Raw genomic sequence first — 16,867 nt, forward strand, 5'->3', positions numbered from 1 at the left:
CCAATTCTGTTTTTTTTGTTTCTTTTTAATTTTTACTTTTTGTATTGTTACTAAAACCCCGTTTGCAATATGACATTTTTCTATTTTCATTCTAGACTTAATAATATTTGGACGCTGGAAACAGTAGAATATTATGGACTTTATTTTATGTAACACCTGTTGTAACAATATTCTTCCAAATAAATAATTTATTATTATTATTATTATTCAGTTAAACATGTGAATGTGAAGTAGTAATTTTTCGATGCAGCTAGAAACAACTACATTAATTTTGGATAAAAAACCCGTTAATTAAAACAATTAAATTATTACTAACATTAAAGGATATACAAATAATATACAACCTCTTTTTCCTTTAAAAATTTCCTTTAAAAAAATTAAACGTCAAATGTCCGCCATATTGGAGTCATTTGTCAAAAAAGTTGAATAACGTTTCCCAGTTGGCGCGCAAAAAAAAAACAATAAGTTTGATGAACGATCTGCACACGATATATTAAGTGTTAGCTATTGTATCATAGACATTATTATATAATATGGAGAACAAACAACGGAAACTTGTAACTGTTCCCTCTCATACATTGTGTAGTGAAAGTGAGATCTCAGATTACTTTATTACTGATTAATGATACGTTTTATATAGTTTTTATTTGACAGTTTCGTTAATTGGTTTTGAGTGCTTGCCTTTTGAATTTTGTGTCTTTGAACTAATTGAAATTGTATGGTTTCTTTTGTACTAAATTAACATTAAAGTATAAGAGTTTTGGATGCCCATAAATATAATATATCTAATAATAACGATGACAAAATATAACATTATTTATAGACGTTACTTTTGCCTCAGATTTATCTGTAATATATGTTTACAAAAATTACAAAAATACACGCTCTCGTCGAATCTATTTGCTTAATGAAAACAAAAACTTATGAAAACATTTGAGTACTAAATAACATATTAATTGGTATGTGTCAAAATATAAGGTAGCTGTTAGCGCCATACAAATGGTGAATAACAAAATATAACTCTTGAGCCAAAACACTTATGCAGTTCTTGGAAAACCTATAAACAACAAAATGAAGTTACAAACATTTGTATTTTATGCAGCATTGCGACTGTCTCACATTTAACTTATATATTTATGTAATTCACTTAACATTTTCTGTCTATTTTACGTTATTTTTATTCTATTGGCAGGTCCTTCTTGTAAACACCAAATAGTTGCATAAAAGGTTAGTAAAAATGTCAATAAGTTATTCATTCAGTTGTCTCATCGAATTGTGTTAAGCGCTTCGCACGGTTAAGGTGTAAAAAGTGAGCATCAGTAAGTACTTAAGTACTCAAATGAGTCTAGAATTAGTTGGGCTATCCCGATAAATAAGCGACTAAACCGTTATTAAATAAGAATGAATCCTCCTTATGAAATTTATTTTAATTGTTACGAACATAGTTAAGAGACCGAGGACCTGTAGATCGAGGGTCTGAAATTCTGAATTAATACTTTGATAATCAGCTATTTTCATTATGTAAGCGTAGTGCGCTTCTTCGCAGAACTAAATTGATAGGAGTTACATTCTTAAGGTATCACGAAGAAAAAGTGTACAATTACCACACAAAATATAAAATATGTTTAGCCTCACAAATCTAATTCACACCGAAACTTTCATGTGAAATGTGAAGTGACGTCACAACACAGTAAACAGTAGGAAGTTCTCCGGCGCATGCGCGTGACGCCACGATTTCTATGATAGGTTGACAGATCGCGCCTTTGTATGCGGAGTGACTGCCGTCGACGATATATCACAAGTTGTTATTATATCATGGAAATGTACATTTCTCTGTCTGTGTTAGTTATTATACGTTATCTTATTCAGAGATATAGATGCTGCATAAATGAGCTGGTTTTGATGTTAGGAATGAGAATCATCGAAATAATTAATCTTTAATAGAAGAGCTGTGTATTCACTCTCCTTGAAAACAGCCGCGATAGTAAACTTATTCGTATATAAGAAATCACTTTAAACCACTTGAGTGTAATGAATGTATTTTTCGTAAATTCCAATATATATTGCATGAACAGCCTTTAAATAAAAAAAAATGTTTTTTGTCGATACAATCTAAAATCTGAAGATAGAACTATTATTATTCCGACAAACATTACTAATAAGTTAAAGTTGAAAACTGTACGAAATTAATTTAGTGTAAATCGTATCTACGAAATCGCACTTCATAAGTGTATTAAACTCAAAGGAAGAATAATTTGATTCCTTAATTAATATTAATATAAAAACGAACTTGTCGTGTCAAGTTTAGGGTATTATCGTTATAAATAGGTGGCTTAATTGACTTTCAAATCGTTGATTTTTTCGACGCATTTTCTTGTTTCCGATTCATTTCACTGTTACACTTCCTGCTGTCTAATAATATGATTTATGAGTGCAAGAAAGTAATATTAAAAGTTTTAAGTACATTGTCTAATTGGGAAATATTTTTCGTATTATAAATAGTGTAGTTACCAACATCGGTACCAATAATATTCAATAGAACTGGGGTGGCTTAAATTTGGGGTCCTTGGTCACATTTTTAATAAAAGTTCTCAACAAGGCTTCTGCATGTTGGGCATGTTTTCCCGCACGTGAAGTCCCGTGAATGAAGAGGGATACTAATATGATGATGTTTAGTCAAGACTCATTACTTAAAAGCAATTAACTACTTAACAATTTCTAACGAAAAAAAAACACGTGTTAACCCATTTTAAGACATAGGATTTGTTACAACAAACAACGAGAAAAATAAATACGAAATTATTTTGTGAAATATACTTCTATATAAACGGTATATCCAAAACAAAACACTACCACGTTCCATAATTAAAAAATAGAACTGACATACCAAAAAGTACAGACACCAATTAAAAATAAAAAAGATAAACGAAAGTAGTTTTCAATTACGTTCTTTATATTTATGTAATATAAACGACATTCAAGTCGAGTCTAATGACCTATACATACATACATATCCGGTATCTAAGTGACACAGAGAAAATAAACCTAGGTTATAAATATTTATTTGCATCAATACATAGGTAAGTAGTGCCATTAACTCTAGTACGTTTAGCAACAAAAGACTATGAACGCTATCTAATTAATTATCTGGAAAATGCTGTCCGTTTTAAGAAGAACCTTCTGGCAGGTCTTGATGTAGACCAAAAAAAATGACTGAATTTTAAAAAGGAGAGCCAAGTTCGGCAGATAATACTTAGCCCACAGCTAAGCATAAGTTTTGTATCGAGATTTATCGCAAAAAGGATGGCGATGGAAATAAGTGCCAAGTTCTATGCAAAATCGAAATACTATACTATTAAGATATAGAGTGAAGATGATGGAGATTGATACTTGTTCATTTGAACAAGTATAAAAAAATTATGCTACTTAAATATGCGAGATCGAAGTATAGATTTGACTTGGTCAATTTTTATCAGAATAAATCTATATCCGAATATCAGAAACTTTCGAATAACACGTAAATGTTTGTGATGCCTCTCGCCGACACAAGGATTAAACTACAACCGCAGGAGTCGGTCATTTGCTTCCAAGAAAAAAACAAAAAACTCTAAACAGACAATTGCTTAGCACTTCAATTTTAATAATGATATAAGAGTGCGAGCTATTAAACCTAAGTAAAGTTGTTAATTATGATATTATGTAAAATGACCAATCAGTAAGTATTTCCTAAAGAATTTGCGATTTGTTAATTGTTTCTAATTTGTACATTCTTATGCCGTAAGCCTATGTAAGCAGTGAAGTAATTGTTTTAATCATCTTTAGTAGATTTCCTTAGGCTATGCCTTTAGAAACGAAAGTGCGTTATATAAGCGTTAATCTATTATTTTCATTCGTACCTGTTGTTACAATTATTGTTATTGATCGGCTCAAATCGGCCACTATTAGCTTACTAGAAAAATGTCCTTAAATTTAAGAGATAATCATCTTAAAGTACATTCTTACACTTTTCATAACAAGTACCTACGATTCTCTACATTAATCTATGTGGTTGCAGTTCTAACCGAAAATACACAAAATGTTACAGCAGCAGCATCAAACCTCATTCTGGATCCGTCACTGGCTGAATGACTCATGACTTGAGCTAAGTTCATTGACAGTAAAAAAAAAACAGATTTTACGCATACCTACAGCCTCAAAAACAGCAAACCTCACGTAATCCCATACAGGTAAACCCTTCCGAACATTACACTCGCCTTAAGGTTATGCAACATATAATTATCAATAACTTTCACATTGAAAGTTCTCTTCAAGCGAGAACCATAAAGTATTGAAAAAACAAACGGCCAATTATTTTTAAAGCGTCGATAATCGACTGTGAGCTTTATCTCCTGCCGGTCTACCACGAACTTTTAAAAGTAATTCTGCGGCTAAATGTGGAAGCGAGACGAAACTCCAGACGGTGTAGAGCGGCATCTTGCTTCCACAACCGAAACAGTCTTACTCTATATGATAAAGAATCGAGTACTCGAGTACTCGTACTTGCTTTTAATCGATATGGGGGCGTTAAATTGCAAAGTGACCACCAAGGAGTTTGGAATAATTCGATGAAATACATATGTAGAGATTTAAGTTGTAAATGATATACCACGGCCATACCATTCCGGTAATGTTCTATTCATCGGTATAACTGTACGTTAATGAATAATGTATGGATTTCATTTTTCAATATGGTTCCTGACATTATTTCGGTTTTTATTTCGACAAGTTTTTCATTAAACAGTCATGCGATACGTGAGCGCTTGTCTAATTTGTGTTTATAACACAGACTTGGTTTAGTTTAACATACATTTTTTTGATAAAATATTATTAAATAACTCTATTTTATTCTCGATACGAATACATTTGGCGCGTTCAAGTAACGTTCTTAAAAAAAAACTGAACTGTCAATCATGACCAATTTTGAATCACAATCAATTTAATGATATATTATGAGAATCAATAAAATCTTGTTACATAAAGGCATAAAGAGAAATAACAGTCGTATCAACCAGTATAATCAATGAATGAGTTTAGATTGCATAATAAGCTCCTTTACCGTGTTTTGGCGCTATTTTTAAACGTCAATTCTAATTTTAAAATCGCTGATTCAATTCCTTTTGCGAACATAAACAGAATAATAGACCCTCCTAGTTATCGCAGTTCTTGTCATACATTACAGTTGATAAATAGTTGCATCTCGCTCTAACATGACAAATGGCTTGATTTGTACTGGTTTTTCAGATTTGTGTATAACATAATATTCCACATCTTCCATACAGCGCCATCTAGTATCAAACTTACCAAGGCTTGTATTTTGTTTTTTACTTATATATTTCTAAATACATATCTCTAATATAGATAGATAACTTACAACCAGACACAGAACAAATGATCGTGCTCGTCACACAAAAATTTGTCCTGGATGGGAATCAAACCCACGATCTCTGGTATAGCAGCCAGGATCACTAACCACTAGACCAACAGGCCAATCGGTATGATAAGTGGGCATGGTCAGTGTTGTTGTTAGTTCCGTGTGGAACGGAAGCGTCGTTGGGTGCGATTCTATGTGCATCAGCTTTCATTTCTCCGAAGCGGGCGGCAAAAAGTTGCAGCACAACCCGTCTGCTTCGTGGCGGGTCGGCCCGACAACTGGAAACAGTATGCAGTACGATACGAGATTGTATGTCTTCTAGACTCTTGGGGTTCAATGACCGCTGTTCGACAAGTTTGAATAAGTTATGGACCTTTTTGGTGAATTGGTCAGAAGTTTTGCATGATGTTCTATATTTTATCTGTGATTATGTTCCTAAATAATGAGGTGAAGAGATTTTTGAAGCATAAGAAAGAAGTAGAACTACAAGAAAAAGACTATTATTAAGATAAACTCAATCTCATGTAAATGAATAATATATTCAAAATGAACATCCAAATTACGCATGCAAGCACATCATTAATCTATTTTTTTAACTTAATGCCACGGTCATATCATTTTGACAAGGTCCATGTATTACATACATTAATTATGGTAAAAATAAATTTAATTAACGACGTGTCGTGAGACAATGGGACTGTGTTGTGAAAGTGAAAGGGCATGGATCCACTGGTTATAGCATCGTCGGCGAGGCCTTTGATCGCGGCATGCGCACGCGCACCGTGCGAACCCACCTCATTGGGTCACTGCTACTTGTAGTACACTTCACTTGACACCTGTCAAATAAATTACGATCGATGTTTGGGAGAAACGAAATTGTCTTGGAATTACGCGATGGATAGTAATTGTTGTTGAAAATAATAACTGTCCGAAATGCATTAGATAAAAATGTATACGATATTCAAATATAATGATAAAATTAAAAAATAAAATACTGACAGCAACCATTAAAAAAACACATGTAAGAGGTTGTAGACTAAAAAGTTTTAATCAAGTTACGCAAACGAATATTATAATAATTTATAACTTTTGTAAAGATGTAAATCAAAGCGGTGATGGTAACATAATATTCATATCTATAGCAATCAATTACTTTTCCCCACATATTGACACACGATTATAAAACTTTGTATATCAGTTACATTTTGTTTTTAAGTATTTCCACATCGGAAAAGATTTTAGAAGTCTAAGATAATAATATATGTTTATTAGTTTGTTTTTATACTTTCAAATAGCAAGACATACAAACAGACATCATGATATCTTCCGTACGGAAATAAGGAAGTATTAGGCGCCTTAGACACGGCTACTTCCCACTAATTACCGGTTTATGAATATTAGTTTAGCATTACTAGCAAATTATATGTAATTGGTATTTACAGATCTTACTTATTAAATCTAGTAACTCAGCTACTAAGGAAACTGTGAATAAGAAGTGGTAGGAGCAAGATGCTGTTGTAGGTAATATCGTAATAGTTTTCTCCGACTATGAGCAGCAAATATGTAAGTACCAAAACCGATGAGGAATTCAAAAGTCAAAGAGCACTAGCATATTTAAAAAAAAGCTTTTTAAAAATGTTTAATAATTTTGAGAAAAGTGTTTAAATGCTATGGTTGTTACCTAAAATCTAATCTTTAAGATATCTTATTTACGCCCTATAACTAGGTGAACTCCATGGTAGATAAAGCTCGACTATATTTTTCTTAGAAGGTTTATTGCAAAATACGAAATAATTTAAAAGTGTCAAAACTCCTCCTATGTCCTGCTGATGAAATGCGAAAGTTTTAATATTTGTTCGCTAGTGACTCAGTTTCTCCGGAAACGGATTCAAATGATATTTAAACATTCACATCCCCAGTGACTAAGTACCCATCCGGATAGTGCGAAATTATTGTTTTGAAATATTCATATTCTGTATCAACCTTAAATTAACCACTGCTGGGTAAAAGCCTCTTCTCGTGTATACCAGTTTAATCGGTCTCTTTTTTATTTTTTGTTCATAAATGCGGACGACATCACATACATTGTTCTGAATCCAAAGTAAGTTGCTAAAGCATTTGTGTTATGGAATTCAAATACAACGAAAGTACCACAAACACCCAGACTCGAGACAATGTAGAAATGTGAATTTTTACATTGACCAGACCCCGGTCTGGTCAATGTAAAAATCGATCCCGGGACCTCAGAGCTAGCGACACCTTGAAACCACTACGCCACTCGACCACGGAGATCGTCTTGCCTGCTGTGTATAGGCCCGTCTTTGTGTCTGTTTTTCCTTCGCTTTTTCTCATTCACCCCATTTCTTCCACATTCAGGTTTATGAGTAAACTATGCGGATGATACAGCCAGCCGAATGATAAAGTTCACCAGTTCATCACGCCAATTACCAATATGCTCAATGATCTTCGAACCAAGCATTAATGGAGACCTATACTATGAAATTGGTGCTTTTGCCGTACCTTTGACCCGTTATAAGAGAGCTAGGTGCAATAAAAAAGGAAAGTTAACGATGCATTTCAATCAAGAATTTAAGACTGAGGAACAGATAACTCTTGACTTGAAAGACATAAAGAATACACGTTTTTATAAATTTCAGTACATTGGTACCTACACATAATATATAGACATTTGGATCATGAAGTTTCTTGTCAGATTTGCTTTAAATGTAGAACACAACATTCGATTCTTTTGAAACATTAATATTACTTTTATACATATGGTATGTAGAATGTAAACATTTACGAGAGCCTGAAAAAACCGTCTTGAAAAAAAAATTTATAATTTTCATTTATCTACTGCAAAAGACGTTTCCATTTCATTTTACGTCCGTACTAGTTTTAAAATAACACAAAATTACAATACTTAAACGAACAACGTCTAACGATGTATCATAATTATAAAAACATGAACTTTACTGCAGATAAACAACAAAATTGCTTAGAATCACAACCGCGGCCTTGACAATATGAGAAGCAATTTAAAAATACTAGTAGTCAAGGAAATTAAATGGCAACGTTTTTGTTGTTACGTGTTAGTTCGTTTAAATTGGAGATTATGTTTTTGGTGTTTTGTTTGAAGTACGTATATTTTTATTTATTACAGTTTTAATGGCGGGATTGAAACGGAGAGAGGTCATTAAACAGGAGTGATTGACGTCCGAAAAAAAAACAAGTGAGGTTGTATATATCCATCGATAACGCAATATCACATTGTTTTAAATTTTTAATCCGGTCTCAGGTCTCAGGTCAAGAACGAAAATGCACCCCCTATTTTAAAGTGTCCTGAGTCCGGCAAAACTTGCCTTTTCAGCCACGGCGAAGATAGGTTGTCCATATTTAATTTGCACCGACACCCAACAAAAGTTTTTTTACTAGCTATAAATATTTTTGATACATACGTACATACTTATTCAGTAGTATTTTCCCTAACTGTGAACAAAAACTATTTAAAATACAGAGTATGATAAAAAAAAGTACCAGGGTAGCATAATATATGACTGCTTTAAAAGTATCTTTCCACTATAAAACGACTTTTGGCTTCAATTTTATTTAATCTGTGTAAATTCTCAATCATGCCTTGTATGTATAGAGCAAGTAATGTACCAGGCAAACATAGAAACTAGCAATCATAACAACGAGAGCAAACGTGCGCCCACGTGCTTATCTATTTAACATCTGAAAACATAAGTTATACGTTTAGCTATGATTACACGGAGACAAGGATGTTTACTTTAAAAATGAGATCTTAAGCTTATGGCGAAGTAATGTATGTCATCAATAGTCATAAAGCCTTTTTGTACTAGGGAAGAATTTACAACTCAAATGTATCCGACGATTTTCGTGTCCAACGACGAGAAATACGAACAACGGAACAAATCATCATGAACCATCATCAGAGAATTTCAACGAGAGGGAATGATGTTCGACACTATAAGATGATTTAAAGTCGATAATTGACCACCATTTAATGTTTAAATTGATAGTTATTATAGACATGTGTTGCCTCGAGTACGAGCGGCTTAAAAAGCGATATCACGTAAACAAAATGCTATAATTGTTGTCGAACAAAGAAGCATTTTTTAAATCCATCAACACAATTGATTGGATATTTTTTCATAAGTTAACAATAATAGATTGGTTAATAATTAAAAACTCGAAAAAAAACCTTTATACTTAGGCGGCAAACTAAAATCTTCTTTCTTTGCTACTTTAATTAGACATTAGGTTAAAAAAATATCGGATGAGTATACGCGAATATTTCATTTCAACTTAACTACAAACAAATTTAAAACTTTGGAACATCAAGCATGTGAAACAAATGATTCTAGTGATAAACAAATCCATAGCCTGTAATTGTTTAACAAAAAAGAAGTTTCTTAGTAGCAGTAAAGAAATCCAAGATTAGCCCGTAGTTGTCAAGCTATAATAAAAGAACAACATTAAAAAAAAACCTAAAAAGTGTCAAACTTGACAATAAATCTCAACGTTCTTTTTTAAATGGCACCGGAAAATTAAAACAGCCATCAAGCGAATCTCTTTTGTTTCTTTCAAGATGGCTGCCGTCACCTGTCATCGGTCTCTCATTGCGTCAATCAATTATCATCAATTAGATATACCTGTCAGCCTGTCTTCAAATGAGTTAGGAGATTATTGTGATATACGTATTAGCGAATTATATTATTTAAGTAAGCAAAGTCTTTTTGTGTAACTGAAGTGAAGGAAATGATAACCGTATCTAATTTCAACAAATTTGACATTATTGAATGGGCCATAATTGACATAATGATTGATTAGTAATAAAGCAAAGACTCCTGAAACTTCCATATCAATAACTTTACATATATATCTATTATTATTATTTTCTGTTATAGACTTTAAAGCTATAGTTAGTTTAGTGACAGTATTTAAAGATTTAAATGAACTTTAAGAACGCTTAGATCAGTTTCAAGTTCTATTCATTTTGTAAGGAACACAACAAAAAAGGTATCAATTTATCGTAAATAGCCAAAAAGTGGCTTTGTACCCATTAAAAGCTCGAAAAAATATACTTCGCGGTTGTTACCAAAGACAAAAATAATGGTAGTCATTTATTTTTTTGCGAATCACGTTTTAATAACCTTATATCTAATTGAAACTTCATTTATAATTACATTTTAAGTAATATTAAGACTGTTTTTTTTAAAGAATGAAGTCATTTTAACTAGAACTACATTCGTTTTAGCTTGCATGTTAAGGAATTAGGAAACTTGGTTTTATTGCAGACTTAATGATGAAATTGAAGTTGTAGAAGAACGAAACTGGTATTTTTCTACACACTACGCATTAAAAACACGTGAAATATAATAGAATAATAAATATGACCAGCAAAGTCCACAATCGATTATTTGTACCCTAATTATTAGTACTTATTTGTTCAAAAATAGTGTTCATCCTGTGCCAAAAATGTTCACATTAGATTTAAAAGACACCATGTTTACGGTTTACATAAGCAGCCCTAAGTACGTGTAATAGTTTATTATAAGATCCATATATTCAAGGAAATATTTCACATTCATGTACCTACCTGTTACCGTAATTATTAACCGTCGTTTAAGCGAAGGTGCCCTAGTTATAGCTAGTAACTAAATTAAACTTAAAAGCCTAAACTTGGCTCAGCAAGTAACGTGTTGGTCGGAAAGTTGTTATGATGGTGAACCAGTGGTAGAGAGGCGATGCTTTTTTGTTTTTGATTTTTCAGGAATATAGATTGAAATGAAAATTCTTTCGCTTCCTTTGTAAAGTATACTTTTACGTTTATTCTTACTGTTTAAAATGTAACCGCCACATGTAAGTGTCGCAAATAATCTCAAATAGATTACCAGTGAAAATAAATAGTCACAGAAGCTACTGGATATTTTTATAATAACTATCGTGAGACTGATTCATTATTAAATGATGTAACGGTTTACTCACGCGTATTTATCGGGGTAGCCCGACTAGTTTCGGACACAACTGGAGTCCTTAATCATGAGCAGACGCGGCGGGATCGCGAGTCGAATGCCCGAGCCCGAGCCCGATGTTAGTCGGGCTACCCCGATAAATACGCGTGAGTAAACCGTTACATCATTTAATAACTACTGGATAGTTTATTTGATTATTATTCTCTAACTACCATTACAGCATTAAAAACCTAATGCTTAATATATGATAGCTAAGACGTCTTCTAAAATCATCTATTTTAAATAACACCATTACTAGCATCACAAATTAAGACGCGGTAACAATAGTTAATTACTCTTACATACATACTTACTCATAATATTATATATATAGCATATTATACATACCTACACTCGTCGTTCTATCATATACCTAAGCTGGTTTTCTCCAAATTGCATATCTTTTTAAATGCTACCCAGAGTTCTTAGATAGGGTAGCTAATAGCTATTCATCTCAAACCATGTCCAACCTACCTAATATTAATTTTCGACATCGCGTGAGCAGTCTATAGCTCACCGGTACTTAATCGTATTAAGGTAATTGTTATTCATCGAGACGCTATCATAAATCTTATTTAACCTTGTAAATACAATTAAAAACTTCATACTGAAGAATTTATAGCAAACAAGGCGAACTTTAAAAATAACTGCAAAGTATTTAAAGGAAAAGAAAATACTTTTTCAATTTGTTTTTGCGGATTTTCTTTATATTTATTAGCCCGGGTGCCAGCTTTGATTGCTTTCTTGGACTATAAAACAATGATGGCTTGTTTAAATGGTCGTTATTTGGTTTAAATATTTTTTTCACTTTTATATTTGTGCCAGAACATAAAACAACCCTGTACTACGAATTGCCAAAGTTACGAAAATAGTACGAAGATAAAATTAGATAGGGTTGGATATGTTTGCCGAATGCAGGAGGACAGATGGACGAGAATCGTTACCCTATAGGTGCCAGAATAAGGTCATCGTTGAAAGAGGAAGCTCTGAGACGCTGACGTACCTAGCTATCTGGGTAGACAGATAAAATAATGGATCAGAAGCTGCAAAACTGATAAAAATGTAAAGTCATATTCAACTGAAAGTAATTAACAAGGTAAGATTATAATTAACCAAAAAAGTCTCCTTCAGATAATCTAGTAAACAAATTATTGTAACATTATTAGGTAAGTACATTTATTACAATTGTCAAACCCCAACAAACTTATTTAATTTCAAACTTAACAGCTTTTAACTTTAATAACTTGACATTGAAGCGAAACTATAAGTAAGAACGGTTACAGCTGAGATCGCGTGTTAACCACCCGTAATAAACTGAAGTCCAAGTGTTGTTCGCTATACGATAGAGGGCGCGAGCTGTCACCTTGACATCTAGCATAGACAATCCAAATGTCACTTACATAACCATAGAGCAGATTATAAATAACACTTTTTATTGACACCGCTGTCGATATTGGAGGCTTTTTTATTTTCTTTTTTTGATGAAGTAGGTTGTTTATGCGGCTGTGTCTGGAGTGGAAAAAGACGATAAAAATTGGAACGTGTACATTGCGTAGTGGCAGTACTGGCGACATCGGCGAATGGGACTTAGATATTCTATTTATGTTTTTGAAAGAAAATAGTAATAGGTAACTGCATGAAAGAATACGTCTTCAGAAGATACAATACATGATGTATTGCTGCATGCAATATCAAGGACCAGAATAGGAGTAATATCGTTACAACAAAAAAAATATCCAAGCAAAACTATTGCATATGCGACCACTTTAAAACACAATTTTCTGCGGTATGCTAAAATTGTCAATGCTGCCTAAGTGACAGTAAACTTCATGTTAAAAGAATCCTTAACTTTCTTATTACCTAAATCCTCATTTAACCACCCTTTAAAGAACATTAATATCTTCATCAATCTCTTCTAACTCAGTTCCGTCACGATGACATCACAATAGTTTGACGCCTGGTGTCAAGGTGAAAGATGGCGCCTACCCTTATCTGATAGTGCACGCCATTCTTTGATAGTACCATTAAACTTGTGTTATCTACTTATGCTATTTCTATTTCTGCCATGGAAATTTCAGAAGGCCTAGACAATTTTACACCGCATTAGTGTAATCGCGTTTGGGAAAATTTTAATATGTGAAAATGACTTTCCGTTTCGACAAGGGACTTGATTATGACTACTCAAAAAACGACGTTATATTTCAACAGTAAGACTGTTTTATTCTATTTAATAGCTGTTAAAATTTAATGAGAAAAAGAAGGATAGTAAGAAAGAACCCAGAACAAAGAACCAGGAACATAGTCAAAGCTTGCGCTCAGGTTAACTACACAGAGTTGTTCAAATAAAAACAAAAGAAGGGGAAGTATTTACTACGATACGTATTAAAAACCGTTTTTAAGTAAATAATTATAAATCTGCCTTACGAAAGTATTAATAAGAAAACATATTTGTTGCCATTACATACAAACATTATGTACAAAAATATGTAACTATTGAATAATCTATTTTCTCTTTACATTCAACCGTATTGCCTGTCAAACTATTCACTGGTTTTATTTTAAAGTAAATGTTAAATATTTCACACGCAATCTATAGTTTTGTAACGACTTAAATAACATTAAAATAATAATTACATGTACCGATTTATTAAATAATGCAAGTTTAAATAAAATATAATTATTGATGACAAGTTTCGATTTGTTTCGAGAAATCATTACACTCACCAATCAACGTCAATATGAACACAAACGGAAATTTAGTAAAACAAAAATTGGGTTAATACCATATGTGTTTAAAATACAATTAATATTAAAATAAGGTTAAGTGTATTTCTAATTAATCAACTTCATTATCTATCGAAGTTCGTATTTAGTTAGCATAGCCATATTGAGAAATCTACGGGGTAAGTTTCCCTTGAACTAAGAATCTTTAATATGTTATACAGGTTAAACTAAGATAAATTATAAACTCTGCAATAAGTTATGTGAATACCTAAGTAAGTTACTCACGAAGTAAGAATCGGTACATGATTGGATATTGTTTTATCACGAAAATATACCGACTTCAATTAAAAAGACACAGCCAAACCTGATGTAATTTTTATCGGACCAAATGACAGCTATTTCACGTTAAATAAAACACCGAGGTATCAAAAATATTAATGTATTGAGAACAACCTCTTTTTTGAAGTCGATTAAACATGCATATTTGAGAACATCACTTAGGTAAAGTGTATTTCTCAAGTGTGTTCCTTGCAGATTTCTAGTTGTTATAACCTAAAGCAAGTGCAACTATAATTGTTACGTATTTAATACTTAAATTGATTTATTTTATAACATCGTTAAAATTAGGCAGGAAATATAACAAGGCATTATTAGTTATTGCGGAAACTCAACGTGAATCTAATTGCCTTTATTTGCAACTTGTATATGTATTAACACTTATACAAACTCTATATAAAATTATACAAGTTCATTATTTACTTATAAAACGAATCACAATTTTATTGTTAATGCGAAAGTATGTGAGGTTGTTTGTTACCTCTGTACGCTCAAACCGCTTTACCAATTTCGATGAAATTATGAATAACCTTGGAATAACACATATAACAAGGCACTAATAACCTACAGTTTCAAATGTAGAAGAAGATTCTGTTTTCGAAAACTGCAACAGACTGATAGTTTCGAGAGGTGGATGTGGATCCATAGACAACTAGCAATTTTTTTTGCTAAATTACCTCATATCCGAAAGATCTCTTAAAATCTGGTTATAAACTAGATGGAACTAAATATACGTATACGTATAGATAATGATCTCATCAGTAGTTAGAATGATTTAGGAAAATCAACCTTACTGCTTTGCAATAGAAGCTTTTTGTTGTAAAATATTGTTATAGTGCGCATTTAACTTGATTTGATGTTTTAACTTTAAACTCAAAACTTTAAGATCAATGAACTGCTATATATTACCGGATACGATGTAAATAGCTACTAGTAATTATCATACGAGACCAATTAAGATAATAGAGGGCATAACATCTTGGCAGAACAATGATAAGGGTCAAAGCCTTACAATAAAAATTAATAGATTTAAAAAATCTCAAATCCACGTTTTTAAATGTCACTCCTGAAATTTTATCAAAATCGGTCCAGCCGTTTACATATTGTCTATATAGTCGTAAATTTTATTGTCATCAAGTTTGAAGCTTCCCTGAAAATTTCAGCATGCTAGCTTATTGGGAAGTGCCTCAAAATTGAGTTACAAAAATCCAACCGAAACGACAAACAAACATACATACAAACAAGTAAAACGTGGAGTAAAAGCTGTTCTTACGGATTATTTTCCCTAATATCCTGTAAAATTAGGTTATTTTGTTAGACTATTGATCATATATCAATATCAACGAGCTAATAGTAACTATCACTTTAAAATAGACAGTTAATACACGTTACGCATTTGTAACGTTTTGAAGGCCCGTCAACCGTCATGTGTCCAACAATGACATTGACAGACAAACAGACTGCAATTATTAACCGGCATAAATTTTTAAAACTATTATAGGTTTTAAAGGCGTTTAACTATTTTCAATTTAATTATCCTCAAATTGGCAGGGTTTGCCAGATCAACGTACTTATTTAATATAAAGTTACATCTATCATTATAATATATTAAAGTTTATTATTAAATGATGTAAAGGTTTACTCATGCGTATTTATCGGGGTAGCCCGACTAGTTTCGGACCCAACCGGAGTCCTTAATCATGAGCAGACGCGGCGGGATCGCGAGTCGAAACTAGTCGGGCTACCCCGATAAATACGCGTGAGTAAACCGTTACATCATTTAATAATGAATCAGTCTCACGATAGTTATTATAAAAATATTAAACTTTACATCACATGTAATTTAACAAGTGACTTATATTCTTGACTTTTTAAAAGTCAATGACAGCATTAAACCGATCGTTTTCTTCGCTATCATCTATTTAAAAAGAGAATTACAAACCAGCCAGTTCACGTTTCAATTCATCAATTGTTTATGTCATGGTTGAACTTTTGATTTGATCTACTTTTTTTTTCAATTCATGCTTTCCGGCCGTTTAGAAATTTCTCGTTATATCGTGATCATGTTATACAATCGTTTGTTTACAAATATCTTGCTAATCGAACCTCTGATTGCAAAGAAAATGAGTAATGTCGGATAAGGCCTATCTCAGAAATGTAATTGTTCATGTAAATTTATATTGGGTTTCGACACACAGGAGTTTTAGTAAAGATACTAAATTGAAGAGAAAGAAAAACTATATCTTCTTTTTTTAGTGAATAGGCATTGGTTATTCTGCGTATACATGGTAAGTTACCATAGAAGTACTAAGAATCACTTTCACATGAAGCAACCGACTCGGAACAAATAATTGTAGGT

The 16,867-nt window shown here is 32.4% G+C and overlaps 1 protein-coding gene across 2 annotated transcripts in view; it reads right to left on the reverse strand.

Moving 5' to 3' along the window:
- LOC113502761 overlaps positions 1-16,867 on the reverse strand; it is a 97,668-nt gene that overhangs the window by 39,585 nt on the left and 41,216 nt on the right. The window lies entirely within an intron of this gene.

Source organism: Trichoplusia ni, chromosome 18 (genome assembly GCF_003590095.1).
Source record: "Trichoplusia ni isolate ovarian cell line Hi5 chromosome 18, tn1, whole genome shotgun sequence".
NCBI classification, from domain to species: Eukaryota; Metazoa; Arthropoda; class Insecta; order Lepidoptera; family Noctuidae; genus Trichoplusia; species Trichoplusia ni.